Raw genomic sequence first — 13903 nt, forward strand, 5'->3', positions numbered from 1 at the left:
ATCCAGTAATTAATGACTCAACTAATCACTCCTTTCTAACAATGTTGGAGGTCATTTTTGAGAGCGACGCTCTCCTCCTGTGCTGCGCCACCGACCACCGCCAATCTCCTTCTGTGCAATTTATCTGATTTCTAGCGAGACGCAGAGACACATGATGCAACGCCTTTGGTTTTTTGGTAGTTAAACAAATGTCTCAGCTGTTGTTGTAGTAATGGTGGTAATCAGTGTCAGAATGCTGGATGTTAACACATTTAACGGACGCCCGGAGCAACACTCACACGGATACGGGCTTGGATAGAAATGTCTGCGGACGGTCTCCTGTTTCCATGAGATTGTTGTTGCTGGTGTTTCTGTCTCAGACCACGACTCTGTCTGACTCCTCCATCAAAGCAAAACAACAAATCCCTGTATCCCTGATCTTTCATTACTGCCTGGGTTGCTTTATCCCTTAAGGTTCAAGTCTGAGCCTTGTGTTTTGTCTATTTCTTTTTTTCTATTTTGTGCATTTCTGTGCTGCATGAAGTGCTGGACATGCCCTCCTTCTACAGTAATCCCAGATTACACATAGATACTTGGTGTGTGTGTGTGTGTGTGTGTGTGTGTGTGTGTGTGTGTGTGTATAAGCATACCGTTATATGGCACGCATCTTGTTTTCTTTTACTCTCCATCTATGATTTATGTAATCTCATGTCTTGTAATTTCCTCTTTGCAGATGCTGACCTCTGCTCCTCCACAAATTGTTGTAAAATTCTGCAATTCAGCCTCCACAAAAACACTAATCAGATCTTGGCTTTCCAGAGCTGCTGTTCAGTCTACATCAACGAGAGAACCTGACCCTGGTGTCACCTCCCATTTAGAGTGAAGTAATGACAATAAGAAAGATGTCTGCCATTGGGGAATTCCTGAAAATTAGAAAATTGTGGAAATTCTGCCAGAACAACTGCTGCTCCTTTTTCATGCTGCTCCTTCTGTTTCTAACAACACAGAATTACACAGTGTGAAGCTGGTATACACATTTATATAAGGGCTGTCAAACTATTAACAATTTAATCACAGGGTACCTGTGGATTACGATTAATCGTGATTATTTACCATTTGTAAATATACTAGAAGAATTCCCATTTTCTCTGTATATTGTTGTGGGAACAGAAAGATAAATGACAGAAGACGTTTATGCACCAGAATGTGAAGCCTCGACAAAAAGGAATACACCGATACTTTTTCTCAAGGAGAACAGCGCTAGCCCACCTTAAAGGTCAGCCCACCTTAAGTTCCTGAGCCAGAGCAGCCAGTGTTGTTGCTAAATTCAGTTAAAGTTACGTTTCTGCAGTGGTGTCGGTGCGGTTTTATCTTAGTAGTTTTATGAGTGTTTATTGATTGTTCCATCTTTGTTTTTTTCTACTCGAACTTCCCATTCAGCGAGACAACAGCATGAAAAAAATGAACACGTTAATTCCAGAAATGAATCCTCCCGCGATAACACGTTCATTTTGACAGCCCTAATAAATATAAATTCCCCACATGCCCCATTGGCCTTTAAAGCAACACTAAAGAGTATTTAGTGCCTTAAAATAATGTTTCCAAAATAGTTTCAGTGGTTCATCACCTCAAAACCGGGTGAACGGCACTTCAGCATTCGCTCTGCGGCCCTCTATCGGCTGTAACCGCACTATGTAACTTTGCCTCGTCCGGTAGCGGTTTTGTAGTTCTAATGAGACTACGAATTTGACCTGCTTTACGGCAAGCGTTACAAAAGCCGGTGGAGATCAGTGGGAGAACACCCGGCAGGTGCGTGGAAGATACCTTGCAGCTAGGTAGTTTCTAAATTGGCGTCATGGCAGAGTCTGCAAAGAAAAGGAGGAGTATAATGTCCGATGAGGCGAAGAAAAGAAAACGGGAGCATGACAAAGAAAGAGCTCGAACGAGAGTGAATATCGGACCGGCTCACACTCGTTGGCGAGAGCTGAAGGAGGCTACAAAATGCAAGATGGATGGTGACTCTGCTTTTTTGCTGCTGGACTTGTAAATAATACCAGTAATCTTGTTTTTTTTCCCAAACAGTGTGCATCTGTGTACAATACACTGTTGATTATTTTATTGGCTCATGTTAGCTAAGGCGTTAGCTATTGTGCTAATATATATGTAACTATCGCTATGGCTCATGTTGGCTAATCTTAGCTAAGGCGTTAGCTACTCTACCTTGTCACTGGACGGCGTTCAAATCGTTCTGCATACAAACAAATAACGTGCGTGCGACGGTAGGCTGCGGTAGGCTAAATTATTTACGACGGCAGAAATGGACAATTCCCTTCCAACTTGTAGGGGGACCGAAGAGGAAAACTTCTTAAATGTTGCTTTAACTGTTTCTAGGACTACACTGTTCTGGACAGAGATCTCGGATGTTGACCCTGGACTCTGCTGGACCACCTGTCCCAGTTTAGGGGTTACAGCCCCGATGGCTCAGATTACCACCAGTATCACTGATGTCTTTATTTTCCACATCTTTTCTATTTTCTCATGTTCCTTCTTCCAGCTGATGCTGTCTCTTGTTAGCTACATCTTTAAGTACTGCTCTCCTCTGTTGTGTGTGGTAGACCCCGATCTGCACTTGGGGTCCTGTCTGGTACACCCTGGCCTGTATTGATGTAGTGTTCAGTCTGTTCTTGTGCTGCCATGATTAGAGCCTCTCTTCTGTCCTTCAGTCCAACATGCCGTACATGGGCTTCTCCTTCCATGATGGTTCCTTCCTCTTTCTCCTCATAGGGCTTCTTGTGGTTATATATATACAGTATATAAGATGTGTGTGTGTGTGTGTGTGTGTGTGTGTGTGTGTGTGTGTGTGTGTGTGTGTGTGTTCGCACTAGAGGGAGCGTGACAGCACACGCTGTTTGTATAATAAAAGGTGCTGTTTGCATATTGCAGAGTCATTACAGGAGATGTCTTCCTTTTGCTGTGAAGCTCCTGAATTTAAAGGCAAAGCACCGGCCTATTTTATTCTAAGGGGAAGAAAAAGAGAGAAAAGAAGACACGTGGGCAACAAAGCGGTGCTTAATTATTCCTCCAGTCAAAATGAAACTAGCCTTCCACAAGCAATGAACACAAACTTCTTCATCATAATATGTTAACATATCGGGAATGGATTTTATAGGATGCTATCTTCTTCTTTGTGGATTTTTTTTTTAATCTATCTAAATTCATAATCAGCCCACATAATCAAGTAATTGTTTTTTTTTATTATAATCAATTCCTCTCCACGCGCTGCTGCTTTCAATGGTTGATTTTATGGGAGCTGCCTGCGTGGCCTCTGCCTGGAGTCCGTCCCTCTGGATTCATTTCCAGCCCTTTTGTGAACGTACTGTTGCATGTTTTAACGGCCACAACGCTCTGTGGGCAGCAGGGAGCGGACCGAGTGCTGCATGGGTTTGAGCCATCGAGAAAAGAGCAGCAATAGGAGGTTCGGAGCTGGAGCATGCGTGAGGCAGTCGACGCTCAAATTTGTATTTTCTCAAGTCAGTTGGCAAATATCTGCACTTGGCTTGGCATGTCCACTGTAGCCTACTGGCTGCCAGCTGTCACTCAGGACGACAGAAAGATGGAGGATAGAGAACAAGAAGAAGGGGGGGGGGGGTAAAGGGAGTGGTGATGATGCGAGGACACAAGCCCCGAGGCTTGCTTTCTCTCTTGTTTCTCATTTGTCTGTCTGATGATAGCGAAAAAACATGGTAGGAGAGAGGTCGACATCAGAGAGAACCAGGAGGAAACAATGCTGAAGGGGAGGAAAGAAAGACAGAGTGAGCGCTGTATGGAAAGGGAATATGACGGAGCATTTTTCATGTTAATGGCAAAATTACCACAACGGAGTGATTCTTAATGCATTAGTCTGCATGAGTGCGCCCTCGGGTTTAACACGACACTAACCGCACACAACAACGGGCGGTTTCATGCACGCCATGCATGGGAATACCAATCCGTCGATACGAGGGAGAAACGTGATTGATGCCACATTCGGTGTTGCCGTGAAGAACACAGGCTGCATGTAAGTGGATTCATTTCCATTGATGGAGGTTTGCCGTCCCCATTAGGATCCAACCGCTACAATTACTAGGAAAGAGCAGAAAAATAAAGAGTCCATTAAAGAAATGCTGGCTTTCTTCTCTTGTGCGAGGCACAAAGGCTGTTGTGAAGCCCTGATGGATCCGGCCGCGTTAACACAACACAAACTCTGATGTCGTGACTTCTCTTTCTGACTTTAGGACCATCAATCAACCAACAGTTTTTCAGCTTAGTGATTCAAAAAAACCAAAAGTGTCAGCAGCATGTGCAGTTTGAAAATACTCAATCAGCACATACATTGGATTTGACACGTAGTGACTTGATGTACTTTGCTCTGCTGCAGCAGATTTACAGATTAATAGATTTCCCGGAGCCTTTTTTTCACGTTACATGACCGGGCGTGACACATGCAGATACAACTTGCTCATATTCCACTCCTGGGAAACATTAATATTTAATACATTTGGCCCATATAAAAGGTTTACAACCGAGCGGAACTCTGCAGCTAGAGTGGTTCTGACAATTTTTGTGCCTGTATATTTTGCCGACACGCGTTTGATCCAGCTCTGTTACTAACAGACGAAACCGAGCGTGCACGCTTAGGCTTTTCATAAGACACTGATTTCTGTGATTTGCAGAGTACAAGGGGGTTTAACAGAACACTAAATCACTGGTAGACACATTCTGTGACTTGTGCTGGATTTAAACGCTTAAGTGTCTCCGAATGTCAATACTATTGGGCCTCAGATAGCTTCCTCCAAGTCTCATTCAGAACCAGAGGAGGAAAAACGCCAGTGGCTGCTGTTTTCCGTATTTTAGATTTAAAATGCCCCGGCTTTCTAAATGTCTGCTTTTACTGTTGTGATTTTCCAAATCAGTCATGCTAATACATGTATAAAATATCAGCATGTTCACCGTATTATAGGCCTCACACACTAACAGTGTATCACAATAAGAGTTATTAGATTAACACGGCATGAACAATATTTCACTAATCCTTGTACAAGTAATGGGGCACTGTGTAATATCTGGCCAGAACTTTAGTTGAAAACACTTTCATCACATTGTGAAGAGGTTACAGTGTCATGTTACGTTATGTAATGTTATGTTATTACACATTTTAAATGAAACTCTTTCCTCAAGGCTGCGTGAGAGTGCGTCATCAAAGAGACGTCTATATTACTCAGATAAACCCTGTTTTCACTAAGTCGTGCTCCATGTTGTGCCGAAACGGTTGTGATCGTATTATTTAAAAGACGTCGTTCCGGGCTCAACTCAGCTTTTTAGCGTAAAAGGCTCCAAGAACGCGTGGGCGAGGGCAAATTAAGTTCCCATGCCAGGAGAACATATTTCCGATGGGAAAACGACAGCCAGAAGGTTTGATTTGCCACGTTGAATATGATCAGCGGTACCTCGCCTGCATCGGCGTACCCAGAGTCTGTTTCCCGAGAATTAAGCACAAATGAAAAGTGAGGATGTGGTTTGCTTTGTTCAGTGTAATGTATGAAGGAGGAAACAATATTGCCTCTGGTGGAGCAACGCGGGCTCTTTGGAGACAGAAGAATTGTGATTTTATTCCAGCTCGGTACACTCTCACAAGAGGCTCCCAGCTATTGATGTCTGCTCCCACAACTATTGTTATTCCACACTCCACTGGCGGACTCGAAGGATAACACTTTCAAAAAGTGAAGCCACACACAGTGGACAACGGCGAAGGCGATGACCCCTCGTCCTCACCCGGCTTTCATCTGTGCAGAGCTTTCATCTGTGTAGTCACTCTGCATGCACAGCCGGAGTGAAGCTACTCAGTCACTCGCAGCATTAAACCGCCTGCTTTTTAAAAAAAAAAAACGACAGAGGCATCTGGAGTTTTTTTCTTGCGTAAAAATGGCAGACATTCATAATACTCAAAGAGACAAAATTAATGCAGGAAGCTGTGCATGTGTTGTTGTTTTTTATTATTTATTTTTTTTAGCCTCGAACCACAGTAAATGGTTATATCAGCACCGCGACTGATGTAATCAGGGAAAGATATGCGCTGCACACACAGCAACACTGAAGCATAGCAGGGGAGGGAGAGCAGTTCCTGTCTGTTCTTTTTAGTCGTATCATGAAATTGTCAGTCTCTCATCTTATGCACCTGCACTGCCTTAGATTCAATATTAGACTGTGAGCTTGAACCTCAAAACTTGTTTTGCATATTTACCAAAGCCTGTGATCTAATAGGCTATAGGCACGGGATGACATGAAAATGTCATGTCACGATTATCCTGACCAAAATAATTCAGATTCACAATTTTATCCCAATAAGCAACTCTTCAAACGGCAATAAAACACACCGGCATGATTTCACCTTACATTAACATGTCATTCTTTCCTTTGCAAGCACCCTTTGAAGTGAACAATCTTCAATAAGCTAATTATAAATCATAAGTTCCTGCTGCATAAATAAAATAACAGATTATTATTATTTTTTTTAAATAGCAACATTGTTCATGTCATTCCTGTACGTTTCATTATCATTCACTTCTCTATCATGATAACGAGCTATTCAAGTTACTTGTTACGATGTTCACGATTATCCTAATAATGGGAATTCATCACCATCAATTATTGGAGTATTCTTTATCCAGCTCCGTGATAAAATCTCATATCATCCCCTGGTAGGATATATAGGAGTGTCTACGTACTGCATCATCCAACCTGATGAACTCAAGAACCCCTTCACCACTTTTCATTCTCCAAATGTGTCTTATGTCATTACAACTTCATTCATTAAAGCTATTGATATCAACCATCATATTCATTATTTTTTAGACATTTCATATCTTATATCGTACCTGCAACACTTGGTTAATGTCTGTCTTTCTTTCCCCACGTAACCCCTAGCAACGTAACCCCCAGTGAAGGAGTACCCCTGGTTGGAAATCACTGATCGAGACCACAATCAATGCAATACAGCGATTTGTCGAGCCAAATGCTGCAACGCCTCCATGGAAGCCTAACGTGAGCCGTCACCATCAATATCTAGGAGAAGCTGTAGAAACAGCTGACCCATCTGGCTTCAAACAACCCAATCTCAGACTCCATCGGCTATTGGTCTGAGGATGTATTAATGCAGAACCTGCTCACAGAGACGACAAACAACCAGACCAGAAAACACACACGACAAAAACGAGGTGGAAACCTGGCATGAATGCGTGCTACTGTCTGGAGGGAGTTGTTCATATTCAGAGGTATATTTACTGATCTTCACAGTGACATCTTAATGAAGTGATGTCCTGTTTATGAACATCCCTCGGTTCAAATAAAGATGGACATGCATTGTGTAATAGGAGTAATACTTACGGTCATTACGGTCTATTTGCGTGCGTTCGGTGCTTGAGTTGATGACATTTTGATTCTTGGAAACGACATGTAAAATGACGTGTTTGAACGTCCATTTCATGCATCAGGGAGCCTGAAAAGACTCATTTTATCTAAGGTGGCTGTTAAATAACGGGCTAGGCTGCAGAAATAAAGCCAGCATAGAGGATGCCTGGCTATATTTGCTGTGTATGATAGTTGCTTTACATTATTTTTTTAATTACCTCACACAAAAATGCAATGAAGACAACAAACCGTTAAAAGTATTTAGACCTTTCTGGTGGTTGATATTGATTAATTAGTATATTGTATTTATACTTTGCAACCAGCATTACAACAAACAACAGCAATTAGGCTACGATTAGACATGTTTTCATGTCCATTCGTATTTTATTCGTCTTGGAAGGATTGGGGTTTGCTGTGCGTACGCTGATATCGCCGTTCCGACTCTGCCAAATAAACAGCACTCATAAAACTCCCGCGTCTGCTGCACACGATGGCAGGAAGTTTACAATAAATGTCTGGATAAATCCACACACAAAAAGCGCGTTGCCAACTCTTCACCAATGAACTACACTAATGGCTGCTCAAAAAGTCCAACAAAGAAGATGATGTAACAGCTTCATTAACATGTAAATGCAGTTAATGGGTATTTATAACCAGAATGGGAGAATTTACAGTAGGAGAAGCAGGAGGATGGATGCTGTGAGCGGAGAGTGAGCTGTAGAGATGCTTCATTAGCTGGTGGTAAAGAGACACATCCTGTCAAGCTGCCCCTTTCTTGTCTCCCAGCCAGCTGACTAACGCTGCTCCAATGAACCTCAGTTTTGTCAGCAGTGGTTCAGCGTGCTGTTTACCCTGCAAATGTACAGCTAATTATTTCGTGGTGGCCAAAGATAGAGGCTGTCCAGCTCAGCGCAGGCCTGTGGCAAGGGTACCGACACCAAAGGCCCCACTGGTTCCAGAAAGCCCTCCCTTCCCTCCTCCCCCTCCGCCGCCTCCCCTCTAATGCTTTCACTGGAGAAGAGAGGGACTGTGTTTCTAATCCTGCTGCTGCAAATGGCAAGTGGCTCAAGAACGGCTTAAATTGAAACAACAAAATCCGTTGGGTGCTAAATGCGGTTAAAAGTATGACGAATTACAGACGTTTTGCTTTCTTTTATGGCATAAAATGGCACACAATTATTGATTCCGCCAATATGCCCTTGCTATGCAATTGTAGGAGCACTTAATGTCTTCTACCAGATAATGCTCATACATTTTCTCTTTTCCTCCCCAGCAGTGCTAAATGGCAGTCCTGCATCCGGTTTTACCAATGTGGTTTGGGTGTTTTTTTGTTATGACTTACCTTGTCATTACCTGTATGATTGAATATTGAGTAAGTATAGGTGATTATTGTCCAAATCAATCTGAAGTTCTTTTCATGAGCTCTTTTAATCCGGCGTGTCAGTCCACCTCCTCTGTTCTGACAGGTTCCCACCTACTGCCCAGCACGGACACTGCAAACCATCAATTTCTCTGCTGTAATGGTAACAATGGTGCGCAGGAAGGCTGTCACTCCTGTAATGACTGTGCTGTCACGAATGGCTACATAATAGCTAGGCTGTTATGTTTTATAGACAGGAAGTTCGCATATTCAAAAGTGTGATAAAAAAAAAAGCACTGCAGGCCGAGGGCAGCTTCCTGCCCCCAACGGTGATGATGCACGGAGCGAAGGACGTTCTGAGACAAGCTGATCTTTTCATTTGTATGTTATTTGTGTGAATCCTTTGACGCGGCGGACGCCTGTCCTTGGCTTGATCTGAATGAATTCTACATGGAAGGAGCCATGTCGATGTTCTGAGTCATGCTGAAACTAATCTGTCAGAAATCAGGACAAAGTGATCCGGACGTCAGTCAGACGTCAATACCGCGAAGAAAGTCAGATGTCAGTCCGTAACGTTACCTCGCAATCACAGCCAATTGAAACGAGCGCTAATGATCAGAGACAGGCTCATCACTGGCAGCAGCCACGCGAGGCTCCGATACGCTACAGGTTGCCAAGCGAGGCGCACTTACAGCGAGGCGGTCATTACCGAAAGTAAGCCCCAAGACTGAGCGCCGTAATGAATGGCTCCTGTTATTATCCCGCTTTTTTACATCGCTGCTTACCAAACACATTAATCACCTGACACACAAAAAAGTGAATTTAATTGTTTTTCTTTAATGCAATGAGGTCATCAACAAGGCAGCACAGCTGTGCAGCGATACTAGCATCCACGGCTACAACTGTGAAACGCTTGGAACAGCAGATCCAACAGGAACGTCGTACAGAACTTCTAATTAAAAAGTATTGCACTCTCCAAATATAATAATGTGGTCTTATTGATGGCTTAAAATCAACAAATCGACACAGAGAAATGCCACACTAAGACCCTGCATACAAACAAATTATTTAGAGAGCCACATCATTCAATAACCATGTTAATTATGAGCCGTTTGGCATTTGAAGCATTGGAAGAGGCTGCATTGTGTCTGAGCTTATACATCAATAAACATGAATATCAATTCAGCAACACTCTGCCGCATCAGCATTGGAGATGTTGTCATACCATTATTTTTCTTCCAGATACGAAACCTGAACTTGCGCATCGGCCGAAGCCGGAAAAAATATGTGTTGCCGGTGGGATTTTGAAATATTGCCAACAGAGATGATGAAAAAAGCAAGATGTCTCAATCTTTAGCTACTTCCGTTATCGATTTCGGACGCAGCGTTCGACAGTTGAGAGCTGCACATGCGCCCCAGCCATGGGGCGGGGTGTACGTATCGGGTGACACGTGTTGTTGTTCCCATTTAGGGACAGGAATCTCACGCTCGCCGATATCCGATCCAGCATTTTAAAGCCGAAGTTGAAGCTTTTTTTCCGATACTGGTATCAGAACCTTAATCAGCCTCGCAGCTGCAGCACAACCTCTGGGATTCTTTCTTTAAGGGTACGGGTAAGTCTTAAAAGTGAGCGATGTAATCAGGGAGGCCATTCACCATGACTGCCGTCATCACTGCCAGCCGCGGGCCTCGGTGCCAGCCAGTCAGAGGGTAGTCCATCCAAGAATATCTCATCCAACTTCCACAAGATGAGTTCCTCCGGAGAAGCCATCTGCTCGTCTATCGCCTGTGTGCCACGTGCACAGGTTAGCACGAGTTATTGCTGCAGACCCGTCTCAAGCCTCCGCAGCTTCTTATTCATGCCGGCTACGAGTCCTCGTCGCCCCGTTCTGCTTTTGCCTCCTGCAAAGCGCTCCTCTGTGGCCTTCTGCCAGAGGTTCCTCGCGCCAAATATCCCTTCAATCCTGGTTTTCATTTAATGAGTCGCATTGGAAACGAGGTTGTGGTTGGTCGACATCATCTCCACAAACAAAATCCTGTCATGACCAGACACTAATTTCTCCTCAGAGGCTGATGAGATGACACATTAAAAAAAAAATGCTGCAAAACTCTTAAAATTGGACTTCATTTCTGTGTTTCTATTCGAGATCAGGATGTTTCTGTTTCACGTGTTTAGATTTGCCGCACGTCGTGTTGACTTCAGCTCGCACCGTTATTACCTCCAACTGTTTTACCAACTTAATAGCAATTTAATGGGCATCCACGGTGGGAGGCACTGCTGCAGGAGTAATATATGCAGTCGTTCCACAAGTCAAATAAGTCAATGGGAACGCGGCTGTGGGGGTGCGTTCAGGTTATTCAGAACTTTACAGCCCTAAACCACAATCGAGGGCTGTGTATCATGTGTGTACATTGATTCATGAACGCATGATTTGGATTGTCACCTGATATGTATCCCATAATATTCACTGCTTCAGTGCTTTCTCTTTTTTTAATCTTTTTGCATGCACATCACTGCCTAATTCCTGTAGCGTTTATACTGGGTCTTCTCTCCTTTGTTTGGATTTGTATCCATACTGGGCCTTCGCACTAGAATCCACTGCTTGTGTGTGTGTGTGTGTGTGTGTGTGTGTGTGTGTGTGTGTGTGTGTTAATGCCGACTGTTCACTCAAACACGTATCTTCGATCAAGTGGTTTGGCATTTGCAAAGAAGCGATTCCATCGTTTCACAGACGGACCTTTTTATTTCTCGAAACGAAGATATTATGTGTGGGATACTTGTTGGCGCTTTTAACGCGCAATAAAACACTGATGGGGTGATTCCTTCTTTTTTTTCTTTTTTTTTTTTGTGTTGGGCCGGATCGGATGATGAACAGCATATTGGCAGTCCGCTCACATCAATCAAGGCTCACCTACCGGATGGTGCTTCGGACGCCGCGCTCTCCCTCTCGCTGCCCCTCTCTCAGGTTCGATTCCCTCCCCGCCGCGGCTCCTCCGGTCTCCTCCGCGGGCAGGTGTGACCACAGTCTCAACGCGTTGTATTCCCATATGTTGTCGCCAGCGCAATTACGACCCGCTCCGCTTGATGAGTGACTGGATCGCCTGTGATCATGTGCTGCTCCCTCCTCTCTCTCTCTCTCCGTCTCCGGCTCCTCTCTGTAACTGCTCCCTCCGCCCGATTATCTCCCCGCTGCGGCACTGTGGCTGCACGCTAATACGGGGGGAGAAAACGTGCCCGAGTCGCTGGCGAACTTGCGCGCCTTATTAAGGCAATTAGTCAGCGGTCCGGTACGTGCTCGCTCATCCGCGCACCTTCGCGAAGAGAAAGAAGAAGAGGGGGGGAAAAGAAGAAGAAGCTTCTGGCTCTCAGCTGTATCCGCTGTTTGCACGGAATAAACGCCGATTTATTCTCTGAAAGAGAGACTGCAATAAAAAAAAAAAAATCTCTCTCCGATGTGTCGGCCGAGGCTGGAGACGAGGAGAGGAGGGAGAGAGTGAGGCGTAAAGGATGGAGAGGATTAAAGGAGAGGGAGGAGGAGGCTGGAACACATTTGTGAAAGCCTTTCCTCTACATGTCCTTTGAATAATAGTGAGACGCGGTGCATGTTTCCCATTCTCTCTCTCTCTCTCTCTCTCTCTCTCTCTCTCTCTCTCTCTCCCTCTCTCTCCCTCTCTCTCTCTCTCTCTCTCTCTCTCTCTCTCTCTCCTGTTGTTTCACTATACGGTCAAAATAAGGTGCAGAATATTGATAAATATACAAATGTAAAATCCTCTATCTATCTATCTATCCATCCATCTATCTATCTATCTCCCATCTATCTATCTATCTATCTATCTATCGATCTATCTATCTATCTATCTATCTATCTATCTATCTATCTATCTATCTATCTATCTATCCATCTTTCTACTACCGATCTATCTATCTATCTATCTATCTATCTATCTATCTATCTATCTATCTCCCATCTATCTATCTATCTATCTATCTATCCATCTTTCTACTACCGATCATCTATCTATCTATCTATCTATCTATCTATCTATCTATCCATCTTTCTACTACCGATCATCTATCTATCATCTATCTATCTATCTATCTATCTATCTATCTATCTATCTATCTATCTATCTATCTATCTATCTATCTATCTATCTATCTATGTCTTGAAATCAAATTAATAACATCACTAGAGACTCTGTGCAGTTACATTTTGGGGACAAACAACAGTTCCCCCCATCTTTTTCCCCCCTAGCTGGTCTCCTGGTTTTCCTCGGCCCCTTCTTTGTCACACTGATGGATTTTGTTGTTAATTTAAAGCCCCACTCGGACCTGCGCAGCATGTGGGCCAGGTTATGATTCCGTCCAATCTTGGCACTGTTTGGTCCGAGCCTGGACAGCGAATGTTTACAAAGTGGTCCTTAAATTGGTTGGACATCCGCTCCAGTCCACATCCGATGTGGACTCGAACCTGAGCGTGGAGCTGCGTGCCCGGTTGCTTACATTTGTGCCTCAAAAACCACAATACTAGGCTTGAGAGCTTCCCGTGAACGGGCCGGTGTGATCAGGTGTGGCACGGCTCGAGCCTCTCTTTCTCTACCTGTGTGTGCGCACACAAACACGCTCCATGAGGAGCCAGACCTCTGATTTGTGTAGAAAAGCCAACATGAAAGCCCAAAACAGTAAGCAAAGATCAGCGGCTCTTATAATTACAATGCGGAGCATCAGTGTGTGACATTAATGATTCAGTAGGACCTTGAAAAATGGAAGAAAAAAATGCCCCTCAAATGTTTGCCCTGCACTATCGGTGCATTTCATGCAATATTGTGTGCATCAAAGTGACGTGAGTGTTTTCGGGAGATGATTACTGTAACGTCTGAACGTGTTAGAGTGCTTTGAACAGAGAGCAGAAGGGACTGGAGCAAATAACCTACGAGTGTGGCTCTCCTCGCTGAGAGATTAATCCCGACAGGACGAGGAGGAGGTCTGGAACTTAACCTAAACCTGTCTGAGAGGTGGTACTGCTCCTACCAAAGGCCTCGCCTCACCATTTGACGTCCATCTGGTACGCTCGGGGTTGAGCCTCCTCATATTACTAATCTGGGTGATTATGCAGA

The 13903-nt window shown here is 44.0% G+C and overlaps 1 protein-coding gene across 1 annotated transcript in view; it reads right to left on the reverse strand.

Moving 5' to 3' along the window:
- flrt1a (fibronectin leucine rich transmembrane protein 1a) overlaps positions 1-12187 on the reverse strand; it is a 39958-nt gene extending 27771 nt beyond the window's left edge. Inside the window, exon 1 of the mRNA XM_084029792.1 lies at positions 11702-12187. The gene's annotated coding sequence lies outside the window, so the exon portion shown is untranslated. The remainder of the gene's footprint in view (positions 1-11701) is intronic.
- Positions 12188-13903: the final 1716 nt, after the last annotated feature.

Source organism: Eutrigla gurnardus (assembly GCF_963514095.1).
Source record: "Eutrigla gurnardus genome assembly, chromosome: 15".
Classification (NCBI taxonomy): domain Eukaryota; kingdom Metazoa; phylum Chordata; class Actinopteri; order Perciformes; family Triglidae; genus Eutrigla; species Eutrigla gurnardus.